The sequence below is a fragment of the Thunnus maccoyii genome, chromosome 17, assembly GCF_910596095.1.
Source record: "Thunnus maccoyii chromosome 17, fThuMac1.1, whole genome shotgun sequence".
In the NCBI taxonomy this organism is placed as follows: domain Eukaryota; kingdom Metazoa; phylum Chordata; class Actinopteri; order Scombriformes; family Scombridae; genus Thunnus; species Thunnus maccoyii.
In genome coordinates, this window is record NC_056549.1 from 25,779,441 (window position 1) to 25,795,395 (window position 15,955).

The following is a 15,955-nucleotide window of genomic DNA, read 5'->3' on the forward strand; positions in this document are numbered from 1 at the left end:
CACTTGTGTAAATCCCCAGATAAAAACAGTTCAACAGCTACATAAGAGCCCAGGTCTGTTGTTGATAATAATCAAAACTACTGTACCTGATTTGAATTTAAAACTTTTTGCCATGTGATTTTGAAGTCTGGTTCCTATGCAATGTGATATCTCACTGTATCTGACGGCTCTCTGCTATGATATGATCAGTTTTTACAGTATTTACATCAGTATATGTATATATATATATATATATATATATATATATATATATATAGAGAGAGAGAGAGAGAGAGAGAGAGAGAGAGAGAGAGAGAGATGGAAAGTGAAAAAGCCTGGAACCTGCATAATCATCATAAAAGTTAAAAAGATAAAATGACATTTGGTTTTGACTTTTAGCTGATTTCTGCTGTAGTTTTTGATTGCTTTAGTTGACATGAATTCTAAACCAATGGCCATGGTGAATGATGGGATAGAACAACATGCTTCTTTTGCCCTGCCAAATGGTCACCGTGTCAGATTGGCCTATTATAGACACATCAGTTCTTGGTGTAACTTGGCTGGGAGACATGGCAGGTTGTATTTTACACCCCAACCCCAGCCCATAGCTTGCCAACTTTACGTTTAGGTTCATTGACACTCCAATATATTGTAAAAACACAACATATCAGACCATTCAACAAGATGGGGACAGTTCATTGTCTGATATTAAGAAATATCACAACACAAGCACCAAACACAGAACAAGTAGTTGGAAAAAGTTTTTAGGGTGTATTAAGACAAAATGCAACATAGACAACAGTTAAAATAATAAATAAGTTCAAGATAAAATTAAAGTGACAAAAAAGTGAATCAAAGATTAGACACCAAAAAGATATCAAGATACCATCATTCTGTTAAGGGAACTCTGTGTATCAGCCATTGTTGTGCCTTTGACTTAATGCTAGAAGGATTTGACTCATCTAATTAAAGTAGGCAACTTATGCTGTTCCATGGCTCCAGAATACAGAAAAGAATTCTCACACATCGACTTCACGACTTTCAGGACTAGTATGACGTGCATAGGTGAGCAGAAAAGAAGTGCATAGGTGAGCAGAAAAGAAGTGCATGTTTACAGCTGTGCACAGAGGACTCTGTGCTCCGCTGGGTCACTGTCAAGGAACGCGTTGTAGACTTTGTAAAAATAGATGAGAAAATGCAAAAGATGAGACACACTCTGCCCCAAATGTGCTATATTTATCAAGCAGCTGAAGTTGCAGTTTACAATTTGCACATGTTTGCAAGGTCTCTCTCCTCATCGCATATGGATTTAAGGAAGGATTGTGAAAACAGTAGGTGACAAATAAACAAATAGACAGGTTTTTTGTTACTATTAGTGAATATAATATCTGATTTCTGTAATGCAAATGAACAGTAGATGGGGAGTTTTGCTTTGTGTTCATTAAACTTGAATTTGAACTTGACTGTTAAATTGTTGCACGCTCTCAAAACTTTTGAGGAAATCAGCTAGAGAGTGGCTATGCAGGCTATGTGCCTATGCTCAATTACTACACCATATCCCCCACCATACCCACAAGTATAAATCTAGCTTTAATCACATGTACATCCTCAGGGATCAGGGGCTGTGTCTCAGACGAGGAGATGTGGGGTTATTGTTCCAGTGTTCCAACACTTAACCATTGCATCATATTTCACATAGGCTTTTCTATCTAATGGGACTTTATAGTCTTAGGGAGTGGAGCCTGATTACCACAACCCCTGCCATGTTTAGTCTTGTGTAACAGGACATCCAGGATGGTCCACTCCCCATCTTTGCACCCTGCTAAGCAGAAAGTGGGGGGACAGCCAACACCAGGAGCTGCAACTCCCACTCCCCGCCTGTCCTTCCTGTTTAACACAAGGAGAGAGGAAGCACAGGCAAATCTCAGCCGCATAGTAACACAATAAGGCAAAGAACCGACCCAAAAAACTGCATCACGTATCAGTCTGTCTCCCATACATGTATCTAATCTAGCTGCTACGGATGGACCTGGAGAAAGACCAAGGCCCCCTGCCTCCTCTAAATGGCTAAATCAATAGACGTGTAATGAGGAATAGCTGTGCTGATGCATCATGTGGGGAAGAGCATATTACAGTGCTGGCGTATGAATGACATTTCTCCTTCATGTGGCCTTGACCATTCCTCCTCAGCTGTCCCCTCATGCTTTCCCTTGGTGAGTTATCTCCTCTATCTTGTCAGGCGAAGGTTCATGTTCATACACCAGCACTGCCAACACATCAAGAGGCAGCAAGCTTGAAGTTATGTCCTTCGCTTCTTTGCCTCCTCTCTGGGTCTGCCCTGTTCATGCACCTTGACCTTAGGATCACCCACTTACACTGTCTGTCACTCTGGTCCAGTGGAGAGCATCCATCCAGGCTCTCAACCTCTGTGACTCTGTAGGATAAGTGACGTATAGCAACAACTCAAGCCATGGAAATTTAACACATGATCAAGAAAGACAGTGTGTGTGCAATATGTATGCAAGTATGGAGGTTTTAGAGCATTTGAAAGCCATAGCCATACGCCTTTAAGTTTCAGGAGCTTGGATTTTAATAAGTTAAATTAGGTCAAAGTAGTGCTTTTAAATGCTCAATTGTGTAGCATTGTTGTTATGTTAAACTGAAATAATGCTGGAAATGGTGTTAGCTAGCTGACACTAGCTCAATCTGCTAGTTGCTAAGCGTCATCAGTGACTTAAATGTGTTGGCCAGATATCCCGCTGAGTGTGATGGTGAAACATGCATCTCTTAAAGGTGCAGTGTGTGGGATTTAGTGGCATCTAGTGGTGAGATTGCAGATTGCAACCAACTGAATATCCCTCCCCTCACCCTCCCCTTCCAAACAAGTAGAAGAACCTACAGTGGCCACGAAACTCCCGAAAAATGCGGAAGGCCCTTTCTAGAGCCAATGTTTGGTTTGTCCGTTCTTGGCTACTATAGAAACATGGCGGTGCAAAATGGCATGGAAAGGGACCCGCTCCCTATGTAGAAATAAAGGGCTCATTCTAAGGTAAGGAAAACATGGTTCTTATTTTTAGGTGATTATACACTAATTAAAACATACTTATGAATGTAATATTCCATTTCTGCCAAGTCCGTTCCACTAGATGCCACTAAATTCTACACACTGTACCTTTAATTAGTTGTTATAAATAAATGGAGGCATTAAGCTAATGGTTACAGTTATCTTAGTTATATTAGCTTCACTTCTGTCCCCACAACAACAGTCTGTGCCCACAACATTGATATATCATCACATTTTAAGTTGATGTAGAGAACAGTTGCCTATTTACACATCCACGTAATGGGCAGTGTTTTTTTGTAGGTTTCTCAGCTGCTTGCATATGGAAACAACACTGATGAAATCTGAAATCTGATGAAATTAATATAAAAATATCGGTTATAGCCATTTTAAGAGTGTTTATTCTGTTATAATGTGAAATGAGGAGAAAGCTCAGGTTTTTGTGATAAGTTTAGCCAGAAAGGGAGAAGATTTTTGTTTTGTTTTGTTTTTCTGTTACGGGTGATCAGTTACCCCAGCACAAGAGGCAATGTGCAAGTGAAAGCAAAAGAGAGAAGATTATTTTATTTAGCCCTTCGCTTTATTTAAACGTGCATTAACAGATTTTTTGGCCACTTGGGGGCAGCCAAAACAAGTTGTGAACACAGCACTGACATACCATCACCTTTTAAGTTAATATGTTGAACTAGTTAGTCAACATCCAGCAGTTATGAGCAACATTATCATTCATTTGGAGTCGTGTCTCTGTCCACCTGGTGAATATAAGCCCAATATTCACTCTGTTTTAGCTCTGTTTTTGCTCTCTACCTACTCTTGAGGGAAATATCTGGCTCTGTAGCTGCTAAGTCTCCACTGTGTTCACCAGCTACTCTTTGTCTGTTTGCCATTTGGTGCTGAGCAGGTATTGTACAATGGGTTTTGAGAGGTTTTTCTCTGAAAACAGCTGCCTGCTGTGGTTGAAAATTGCATTATCAGAGCACTGAGAGTGAACCAAAAAAGCAAATTCGCAGCTGAACAGCTAAACAATGAGCTGAAACTTGCTCTGTAAAGCTCTGTAAAGCCGAAAGGAGCTGCAGAGTCACTGATAATTCTCTGTAGATTTACACTACAAGCAACATCTCTGACATAACACATTGTCATTTGATATATTTTTATTGTAAAAAATATAGATTATAGCCACTTAAACTCAAAGAAAGCAAGAAACAGTTTTAAACCTGTAGTGTGGAACTTTTACATACAAATGAAACCTTACATATAAATGAGCCCTTGCCAAACGAGTTTACACAATGCTGATTAAGCCTATGACAGCCAGATAAATCTCTCTGTATTTTTAAGTACATTGAGTTTTTAAATCTCATGTTGGGCGCGACATTCCTGCGCAGGCCGTTTGGCTGTTAATCATGTGGCTTTTCTAGACTTTCCAAATGTTATAGACCTGAATGAATCAAATTCTGATAGTAATTATGATCCGGGAAAGTGACGCAGTTCAGATAACGTCAATATATCAATGTGACCTGATAAGGTGATTTTGTCTTCTTGGGAGGAGGCAGACTGGGTGAATGTCTAGAAAGACTTTGTTGCAGGAGACAGCTGTTCGCATCTTTTTTTTTTTTTTAAACTGTTCCATTGTGTTGTTTACTGTTGCCATAACGACAAAGGTTGCGTAACTTTAAGAAAGTATAAACCATGTTAATCACGTAGTGTCAAGTGATCATTTTAACTCAAGTCATGATCTTTCCCTAACCCTAACCAATTGTTTTTTGTGCCTAAACCTAACCAGACCTAAACCTGTATTGTCACACCATAAAACAGAATTATTTTTTAACAGTGATTTGTAACGGTTTTGGAATGCCGGAGTGCATTGCTACGGCCGCTAGATGGTGTAAATGTAACTTTGGGCATTGTTGCTGGCCTGAATTTTAGACCTATACTGTCATTTCTCTTGTTAGGATGGGCTGTCTCAGTAGACTTATATGTTGCATTGCATAGACACTGCTATTATGGATGAAAGCAGGAGTAGGTCAACTGACATCCACCATGTTTCGTAAAGGTCAAGTCATAGTCAAGCTAAATAAAACATCGACAACCTTGTTATATATTGTCTCTCATAAGGGAAGCTGTGTAGAGGAATGGGGTGTGAGATAGCTTTTGTTTAAAATAGCTTGTACTTTTAAGATACAATATTACTCTTCCTTTGACTGCCTTTGAAATTGTGCTATTGAAATAAGCAATTTGGCTTGGTTCATCACACACTGTAATGGCCACATTTTCCATCAACAATATTGTGCTTTGATTGCGCTGTCAACTTGTCGTTATTCCTTTTCATAAAACAAACGGCAATTTAAGTTGCTGCTCGCTTATATGAGATAGTCTTGACACGCATTCTTGTCCTGTCTTACTCTCTCCTCCATTTTCTCCATTCTGTGTGTGACTTAATGAGGATCGTTCATACGAGCAAACATAACTAGCGCTTGTTCTTGTGCTGACATTGCTGTCACTTCAACAGCATCTGTTTGTTCTCCTGGCGTATTTGGTCTGTCTAAATATAGATTGCCATGCTTTGAGGACACTATAAAGGTGTAGATGTCTCAGAAAGTGTTTGATGTAATGATGTTAGAGCTGAAGGTAGCTTTTCTTGCTTTTCTGGCAAGTAAGACAACAAAAGAACAATACTGCTTTATGAAATTAAATGTACATTAATGTACTGTAATGTCTTGCAAAGACAGCATTTGTCTCAGACACACTGTTTTTTTGCCTGAGCAGTCCACAGTATCTTCTCGGCCGTGTAAACCCCGCTGCCTCTCTCCGGCGGCGTGAATAAGCCCTTCTGCCCTGCAGTGACGGCTTTAAAAACATGCTGCTTTCAGATGCGAGCACCCGCTGTCTGTGAGGCCTGACATGCCATGTTGAGGAGATGGATTTGGGTAATGGTCCAGCAACAGTCTGGACATTAAGCTGTCGCACAGAGGAACCCACAGAGAGAATGGGAAAGAGAACAGGACCCAGGACTCCCACAGACCTTTGAATGGGAGGAGGAGGAGGAGGTATTCCCCTCCACGTCATTTTAGTGCTCATTTTGCTGATGGCTGCTGGGAAACATTCACTGATATTGTAATGCAGATTAAAGCTTTGTCATAGTGCATATGACCAGTCGATAAAACATCATTTTCAGTCAGAGATCAGGAGATACTTTCTCTCACTACACACAGGACGACCCCGTAGCTATTGGTTGAGACGCCGACCATGAACTGCAATGTTCCCATTATCAAGGAGACATCCCAGAGCCTAGAAAAGTGATTATTATGTGTGTGACATCATTCAAATGTGGAAGTCTATGGGTTGAGTGGGATATCGGGGGCAGGGTGAAACAGGGAGAAACACTAATGAGCATGTGCAGCGGGCCGCACAACACAAAGCTAACTCGGAAGCTAGAAAACCCTTTTTGCTTATGTGCATGGTGAGCAATTTTCATTTAAGTGAATAGGTGCCATTTTGTCCATTTTGTTTCAGCTCATTGTTTAGCTGTCTGTTTTCCACTTTAATGTTTTGGTTCACTCTCACTGCTATTATAGAGGCCACAGCAGGCAGCTGTTTTCAGAGAAATAAAGCCTTCAAAACCCATTTTACACTACCTGCTCAGCACCAAACGGCAAACAGACACAATTAGCAACTATCTGGTGAACATAGTGGAGCATTTGGCAGCTAAACAGACAGATATTTAAGCCAGATATTTAAGTTGAACATATCAATTGAAAAGGTTGTGTTCACATCTTGTTTCCACTGCCCCCAAGTGGCCATAAAGTAGGTTTGGTGACTGAATTAGCTTTGCCACTTGGGGGCAGCGGAAACAAGATGTTTTCCAAATTAATGTTTTTTTTTCAATTTTTACATGTCATTTTTTCATCTCACACAAAACTTCGTGACCCATGACATTAATTACAAACATATCTATTAGTTGTTCATTGAAAAAGTCATAGTTCTAAAACAGTAAGACCAGTATGATGCAATTGTGTTGTCTTTTGGATAAACAACTTAAAGTTACCCTGTTGAGTTTTTGACCACTAGTGGAGCTATAGAGCAATATTTTTTTTAGTATATCCCCATTTTGTTTGTAATGTCCATGCATATGAGGACACATATTTATATAATGCCATTGATTTCAAGGTATCGGACCAATTGAGGAAGGAAATGCACTCAACACGTTTTTTTTAGACCTCAAGGATTCAATGCATTCTGGTGAGAAACACTGAATGTAAACATAACTTTTGTTTATTTACAATGAAAATCCACAGGGCAGCTTTAAAATGTAAAAGAAATTAAATTAGATAACCAAACAAATTACAATCTAACTACTGCAAAGTGTAATTAATGTTTTCATTTTATTCTATGTAGTAAAGCTATTCACTGTAAATGCCCAAGACATAAAGTACAGTCATAATTGGACATCAGTGGGCTCTCACTGCTAACCAGGTGTGTCACTTCATAATGATCTTCTACCAAAGAAGGTTCTAGGTGGACAATGAACAGCAGGTTTTACACTCATCATTACACAGCGTTAGACAGTATGCTGGCTGCCCTACTAACTGTTGCTATGGTACCATACACAGTAAATCCAATCAGTGATTGTGTGCAATCCTCTCTGCAACACTGCCAATGCTTGTAATAAACATTGCAGGGTATACAGAGATATAAACTTAATCTCTGGTTTGGCTTGTTTGTGTATTTAATTGACAGCATTGTATAGATGGATTTACACTGCAGACCTGCAAATAAATCCATTTATGTTGAGCACTTAAAGCAATGGGGATTGCTTAGTTGGTATTTTCTTACTGCAGTCCAAAATGAGTATTGGGATAATACAAATTTTATGTTATTTGAGGTTCTTCTGGACACAAAATCCATTGAGTGCTCCTCTAATAACCAATTAAATTTTGAAGCAAGCCTTTCTAATTTCTATATTTACACCAGACTACTTCTACAGAAAGTACAAAAAAAAAATTAAAGCTGTAGCTGCACAGCTCAACACGATGTGGACACAGAAATGGGTCAAAATCATCAGTGGGATTTATGTATGCAGTGTGCTTGAGTCTGGCTGACTAAAACTAATTGAATGTATTGTATAGCTAAAGAAGTGCATAAACAAAAATTACTATAGAAATGCAAAAGTTTCAGTCACATTACTAATAAAGAACAACTTTGATCATCTTAACTGTGAAGAGGTTATTTTGATGTACTACGGTCTTTTATTATATAATGGCTTGACATAACGCTGGCTATGTTTTTTTTTGGAGCTTTCAGTAATAATGGTCTTTCTCAGCAGATAAAGGTTGCTCAGTTGTTGTCTGAAGTACAGAACTTCAGTCACGTTACATAATAGACTTTAAGATAATTGAAACCTACAAAGACAAGACAGAAACAAGCCAATGAACAGTTGCATTACAAGTCACCTGTCAAAATCCTGTGCAAACACAAATTCTTGCTTTACCAAAACAGAAACAGAACTGCGCTAAAACCTGATGAAGTGGATTATAAAATAATAGCTATTCTTTCACTCACAGCACTAATTTCCTCTATCATTTTTATTCATATGTACATTGCTTGCACATGTGATGTTAGCAACATCACTTGAAATATCAAACATTTTTCAGATAATTTTAATGAGAACAACAGGGAGTGACTGGAGCAGGGGGAGAAACAATAAAAATCCTTCAAAACCATTTACTCAAAACCGCCATCAGCTGACCCAGACTGGACCAGACTGAACAGAGCCTGTTCTAAGCCCAATCAGTCATCACACCCACATAATAATTATAACAATTACAATCACAATGTCAAGAAAATTACTTCATTGTTCAAGCCTGATCATCTCTGTTGGGATTGCATTTGAATAAATGTACAGTTTGTCATTAGTTCAGTCAGTGGGAAATTGATAATTACAATATTATAACAGTTTTTGGGTGATTGATGATTAGCTGACTGGATATGTTGTTAGAAAGATGTGTTACCTACACTCTCCTCATGCCTCCTACACAAGTTCCAGGGTACAATTTATCAAGTGGTGTTTGACACACCCGTCTTGACTGTTAAAAACACAGGGAAAAGGCTGTGTGTCGTAGTGGATATGTTATTTCATTTGTATATACTGCATGTGTGGGCCTTCCCGCTAGTGCATGCAGCAGCACTTTGGGTCACCGGTTGAGTTTTTACTTCACACAAAGGCCTGTTTCTCTCCACTGAACTGTGAAGTGCAGCAATTTATTTTTACTGGGGACTGATGGCTCGTGAATGGGTGTGAAGATAGCAGCTGGGCTATGATACATGGGCTTCCCCGTTCTCACCTTGGGGTCTCCTTTTCTGCTCCATATCATTATAAGAGCTTCTACATTATCACAGCAGGAAATGGAAAATGCTTTGTCACAATGTGGCTGTAGAGAATGCGGATTACAGAAGCTATTTTCCAGCCACCGAAACCTATTTGTACTGTGCTGCATTGCATGCCTTCAATGTCCTCATGCTTGTATGGAAGTGTTGTTTTTTGTTTGTTTGCGACCCTTTATTATTGTGCATGTTTTCCTGTGGGACTGTGGCGTTTTAGTTTCCATGGGTTTTTGTTCCGCTGCCCTGATTTTAGAGCAGGGGGCTTATGGGACCAAGGCTGCAGAAGCAAAAATCAATAGCTTTGCAAGCAACATTTTACCAGTGACAAGTGCATTCATCAAGTAAAAAAGGAGTCCTGCTCAAAGAGCGAATCTCCCTGTATATTACTCATCAAAGCTGCAAATGTGTTGTCTTATAAATGTACCCTGTGAAAAGCCAGCAGAGAAGAAAGCTCCCTCTCTTTGTCACTGCTATTAACTTTATGGACCCCTCAGGAATCACACTTACCTTTCAATGGGTACAGATGTGCTTGTAACTGTTGTCATATGTGCCCCAGTTTGGTGAGGATGAAATTTAATGAGTATCAGATGCTCTCTGGGGATGTGAGTAAAATGTAAGAGCAGCCAGCAGGCCTAATCTGCAGTACAGACCAAGTATGTTTGGCAGTAGAGCTTCTGTACAGATACAACAGATTTGAAGTGTCATGCTGTTAATAGAGCCAGTATGCTGAACACTGGAAAAAAGTACACTGAATCCCTTGTCATCTGCCAGTAGATAATTACCCTGTTACCTTACCTAGCCAAAATCGATGCAGCACAAGCTGAGATACCCTGACTTTTAGTCCCTATTGACATATTGCTTTTCAGCAACAACAAAGTGCTCCAAGTCTGTTTTGTCTTTCCACGTCCTGTCTGCACCAAAGGTGGGAATATCACATTTTGTGGATTGCCTTTGATGCTTGTGATCACCTTGCACCTGCATTTTACCAAATACTGCATCTGAGTTTTTGAGAATAACATACAGTGTGAGGGACTGACTTAGCTGGAAGAAAATGAGACTTCTACAACAGTCTTACACCAACCTATGCAGCAGTGCTCATTAGATCAGTTTTTTGATCTAATATCTGTGGTGGGTATGGTGCTCTCACATCACATGACCTCTAAAATGTGGACATATATTCCCAACTATAAGATATATAGCAGGCTGTGTGAACCAGTCAGGAACAAGACGTTTTACTTGTTTTCTAACATGCTAACACACTAAACGCTGACATCAGCATTTAGCTCAATGTACCACTGTGCTTAAGTACAGCCTCACAGAGCCACTAGCATGGTTAGACTCATAGTCTTTCTTAATAAAAATGGTTTATTTTTTCTTCATATGGCAACTACAGCATGGCTAAAGTATGCTTAAAGCTGCACTAATCAATATTTTTTATATAAACTATAGATCAAATGACAATAATGTGTATTGTGAAAGGTCTTCCAACGCCTCAGTTCCTCAGCTCTACATCTTTCAGCGTCTTTCAGCATCTTTCAGCTCATTGTTTTGGTTTTCTGGTCCACAACTCTGCTCTTATTTGGCAGATGCTTTGTCCAAAACAACTTACAACAAGTAACAAACCCCATGTAAGCTATCTGTGCAGCACCAAAAGGCCACTAAAACTAAAGTGAATGTTGGACCTAACAGAAATAACAGACACATGATTCAAACTGAATATTTTGCCAACATGACAATTTTAGAGGGTGATAATACTATATGTTTTAAATTGTGTTTTCAGCTTGTTTCGCTGCCCCAAAATGGCCAAAAATACCCACTAGCGCAACTCTAAGAAAAAAAGACCATGGTTATGGCAGAAAAAAAAACCCTGCTGACATTAACTGTTGGACTGGACAATGGGGTCTTCACACCTCTACAGAACAGTCTGTCTCTCTAAATGAAGGGAAAACTACTTCCTATAGGCCTATTGGCACTGAACATTGACATTGGATGTAAATCATGCCCCACAGTAACGTCCAATATGAACACCATTCATACAGTGCTGGTGACCTTTAAGGTAAACCATCAGAATGAAACCAACTGGCACTCCAGTCCATTTTACCTCCATGAGTCTAGATCAGGGTTGTCAAACTCAGTTTCACTAAGGGCCACACTGGGAAATCACATCAAGGGCCAGACATATATACTTAATTGACATGCTTTTATACAATTGAAAAAATAAAATATCTTTCTTTCCAAAACTATCTTAAAAATATTGCATTTTCCACTTTGTCTTTGCAGACAAAAACTTGACTTGAGTAGGCCAAAAAACAGAAAACATAGGCATCTTACAATTTTAGAGCCATTATTGTGAAACTAATACGTTTTGCACTGTGGACCAACATAGCTTTTACACATTTTGATGTGAGACTGGGTTGCTTCAAAATGACGACACAAGTTAAATTCTTTGAAAATGGAGATTGTCTCATCGCACATAAGAAACACAGGCTTCTCTTTACACTCGGTAAAGAAGCTCTTAGTTTCTCAACTCTCTTGAAATTGTCTGCCTTCAGCATCAACTTTCCTTTTTTGTGCCATTCTGTGTTAGCTAGCTTGCAGGTGCAGTGGAGTTGCGCCTGTCTGTTTGGTGTCGCTGTGCAGACCACAGCTACAACTAGGTGGGCCAAAATTTATTGAGAACCTAAACCGATATGTGGCCTGGATCAAAATCTGGGGCCGGATTTGGTCTTGGAGCCTGGAGTTTGACACGTGGTCTAGGGTTTGTAATTCAGTTTTCTAAGAACCAAATATCTCTATACAGCAGAGCAGAGGATACTGCAGTGAGGAAAATGAAATGCAACAGCTGATAGCATCATAGACTCCAGATTACTGTAGCTGCACATTCACAAATTAATCTCATCAATTTTATGTTATTGTGAAAGAGAAAACACTGCTGGTGTAGTTCTTCCACAAAACAAATCAGAGCTCTGAGCTGAGGCTTTGATTACTGCTGCTCAATAGAAGCCTGATAGATTTTTCTTCTGTAATATTTTCTTCAACCCTTTTTTCTTTTTACCAGAGTGACTAGGCTCATTGCTCATTACACACAGAGTCAGCAAATGGTAAGTGGATTGCACTTATATAGCACCTTTCCACCTTAACACACGACACAGCACTCTACAATTTTTGCCTGTCATTCAACCATTTACACACACACACACACACACACACACACACACACTGATGGCGACACATTACATACAGAGTTACTGTAAGTGAATGGAGAGGGCATTAGAGAGAGGCAATTTGCTGAATGTGTATGCTTGTGCACTTTTTGTGCATTTGTTTGCATGCTCATACAGGGCCAGTGGCCTGGTGGCCCCATTGTCAGGCAGATTACCCTGTGACTGGAGGGTTGATGGTTTGATTCTTTGAGCTGCTGACGTGTCCTTGACAAAAAAAAAAAAAGCTTCCTCCTCATTCTGTAAGTGCTTCTCTGCATGAGAGTGTCACTCAAATGCCCCAAATGTAAATGCATATAAGCTCTTTTGCATCAAGGCCAGAAAATTGCAGATGTCTGTTGTTCCTGGGTGTCATTTTTATTATGCTCAATGACTTTATAGCGGCCGTGAGGAGCCTCAAGGGCAGCCATAATAAATGTTGGGGTTTTAGCATCGCTGCTCTCCGGGTACCTCGGCAGTGAATAATGATAAGGCTCCGTGTTGTGTGGACCTCGTGTTTGATCCAGCAGCTATATGGCTGACCTTCAGATGAGGCCTGGCCTCTGTGATTCATATAAGCAACCACTCTGGTCTAAAGACCAATATAGAGTTGTCCTGAAAAGGGCACTTTGAGAGTCCATTTGTAATATGAGTTGACACTCTGAGACTTGCTAAAAGCTCTGGTTTTAGTTTTAAGGAGGAGGATTGTGAAATACACATGGATGCAGACTTTTCCTTTGCTTTCATGTTAAATTGCTTGATTTGCTTATGACTTTAAAGTAAGAAATTGATTTCTATTGTTTGCACACTGAAAATAAGATGAATAATAGTGGTTAGCAGAGCTATAGGACAAAATAATACTTATGTCAACTTTTTAAAATCCATGATATGAAATTATATAATGCTGCAAACTGATACAGCACTGCAGATAGGGCACATTGCTTGACAATGCAACATAACACCTAATCACATTACATAAACCGAGCAATTTCTTACCGGTTGTATGTCAGGACTTTAGGAACAGCCTAATTGGTTGAAACCAAGTGGCAACCTCTGGGGCTGTAAAATGAAGCCAAGGTGGAAGTGCCAAAAACTGCAGTTCCTTGAATGGCCACTTGAGGCTGGGTCCAAAAGCGAGTAATTCCCCATAGACCCCCATGTTAAAATGCCCGACTTTACAGCAGAAATAAACATGTTTACAGTCTCGTTCAAAAAAACGGTTTTGGTCTCTATAGCTAATTTCCTCTTTCATGACAACTGTACGGGGGGTGAATTTTTTTATAACTCACCCGTTTAAATTTTATTAAGCCGTAAAGTTATGCATAATGAAAGACATTACTGCTTTGAGTGACAGGTCCGCCAGCCACTAGGTGGCTTGTTTCAGCCATTCGGCCTGCCTCTTTGCCCATGTTTGATTGGCTGGGAGTTAGGCAGCGTCACACACTGCCAAGATGGCAACAGCCGGAGCGGCTCACTTTGAGCTTCAAAACACACCACATGCTATTGTTTTAGTATCAAAAGTGAGATAGAAAGATGAGGGATATGATCACCTGCCAAAACAACCTTAAACATACAGAACTGTTTTGGATAACCAAGCCAAGAAGATGGCTTACTACTTGACTGCTTAAAGCTGCAGTAATCAATATTTTCATATTAACAATGAGTTCATTTGAGCGCTGGTGAGTGTTTTAGTGTCTTTCAGCTCATAGTTTTGAGGAGTTGGAGAGCCAAACAGAGCTAAAGGGAGAGTGAATATTGGACTTCCATTTGCCAGGGGGCATGAAACATGACTCCAAATGAATACTAATGTTTCTCTGTGTCTGCTGGATGTGTAAATAGACAACTGTTTGTGAAGTCCCCACATCCATTACCATTCATCTCTTGTTGTGTCTCAATTCCTCATTCCCTCCATCCCTCCTTGGCCAGTATTCCTTCTCTGCAGCAAAGTCACAGGAGCCAGTTACAGCTACAGTTGAGATAAAACCCCAAACGATGGCCCACCATCTGTCCTTCTCTCATTAAAGTAGAGCATATGTTAATGCAGCCAATCTGCAGCCTTCATGTGCGGCTGCTAAGTCAAGGACAAAATTGAATTGCTCCAGGAGATTGCATCTTCCCATATGCTTGGCATTTCGGCTACATTTTGCCCCCTCTTCTCTATATCTTCCCTACTTGATCTGAAATATTCCTGGCTTATTGAAAAAAATCCTCCTTATCTTACTTACTTTTTTATTACCCATAATTACTTCAGGGTCATCTATTCTCAGGGTATTCCTGTCCCTGATTTGCAGTGAAACTGGTAGTTTGTCGGTGATACCAGAGCAGCATATTTTGCCTGAAGCATGGAGCAGTTTGCTCTGAGTGTCAGTGTTCTCTGAGCAGCAGTACTCACCGAGATGAGCAGTAACCTCTGTGAACAGTCCCACTAACAAGCTGAGTCAAGGAATATGAGTTAAGAACCAATACTGACCACACCGGACCACACCACAAAGTGTCACTCGTCCACGCAAAATAGGTGGGGCAGGAAACTTGGTGACATAGTGACCACTACAAGGCTAGTTGGAGAACTGCTGTAGCTCACTGACCAGGCTAGCACGAGACATTTACAATAGCTCTGGGAGCTTCTTTCTATTTTCTCACTACTGTTCTGTTTACTTCCACCTGGTATTTTGTTCACCATTATACACCATTTCATTCAATAAAGAGTTATTTGAGATAAAAAATAAAGCTCTCTAAGCTAATGAGCTTGCAAACGGTCAGTTAGTGGACTTGTTAGCTAGGCTCAGTAGCTAATGGGGCAATAACTTCACAATTTAGTAAAAAGACGTATTTGTATCATTGATACTTTGAGTATGAAGCTCAAGAACAATCAGTGCCCTCTTACAAAGGTTACCTATGTATGACTTCAGTTACTAGTATGTGTACCAAATTGTCCAGACCAGTGCAGCCCTGTGTTTTTTTTTAATGCAGTGCAATTTTAAGTCTAAAAGCCTGCTAACCATGCTCAGTAGCTAGCTAGTGGACACATAACTGATATTTTAGTAATACAACCTCACATTTTGCAGGAACTCAGTTAAGCAGTTACCCATTCCTGACCCATTTTCTTGGTAGATTTTTTTACATAGAAACTGTCATTAAGGGCGTTTTCACACCTACAGTTTGTTTTCTCTGGTCCAACTCATTTGATGAGTTGGCAAACTTGGTGAGTTTTCCCTTTATTTTGGTTTCTTTTCACACAGAGAAAAATCCAAGCGAGCCAAAATGCAGCACCACAAGCCACTTCAGAACGTTCACTTCACTTATTGATCAGATGTGTCTGGCGGGGAGCAAGAGCGTA

At 39.9% G+C, this 15,955-nt stretch overlaps 1 long non-coding RNA gene across 1 annotated transcript; it reads right to left on the bottom strand.

The window, feature by feature from the left end:
- Positions 1-789: 789 nt before the first annotated feature.
- Positions 790-15,235, bottom strand: LOC121882683. The gene is made up of 3 exons (XR_006092147.1): positions 15,011-15,235; positions 2,355-2,413; positions 790-1,866 (listed from the first exon to the last, which is right to left on the bottom strand). It is a non-coding gene; the product is annotated as an uncharacterized LOC121882683 (long non-coding RNA).
- Positions 15,236-15,955: the final 720 nt, after the last annotated feature.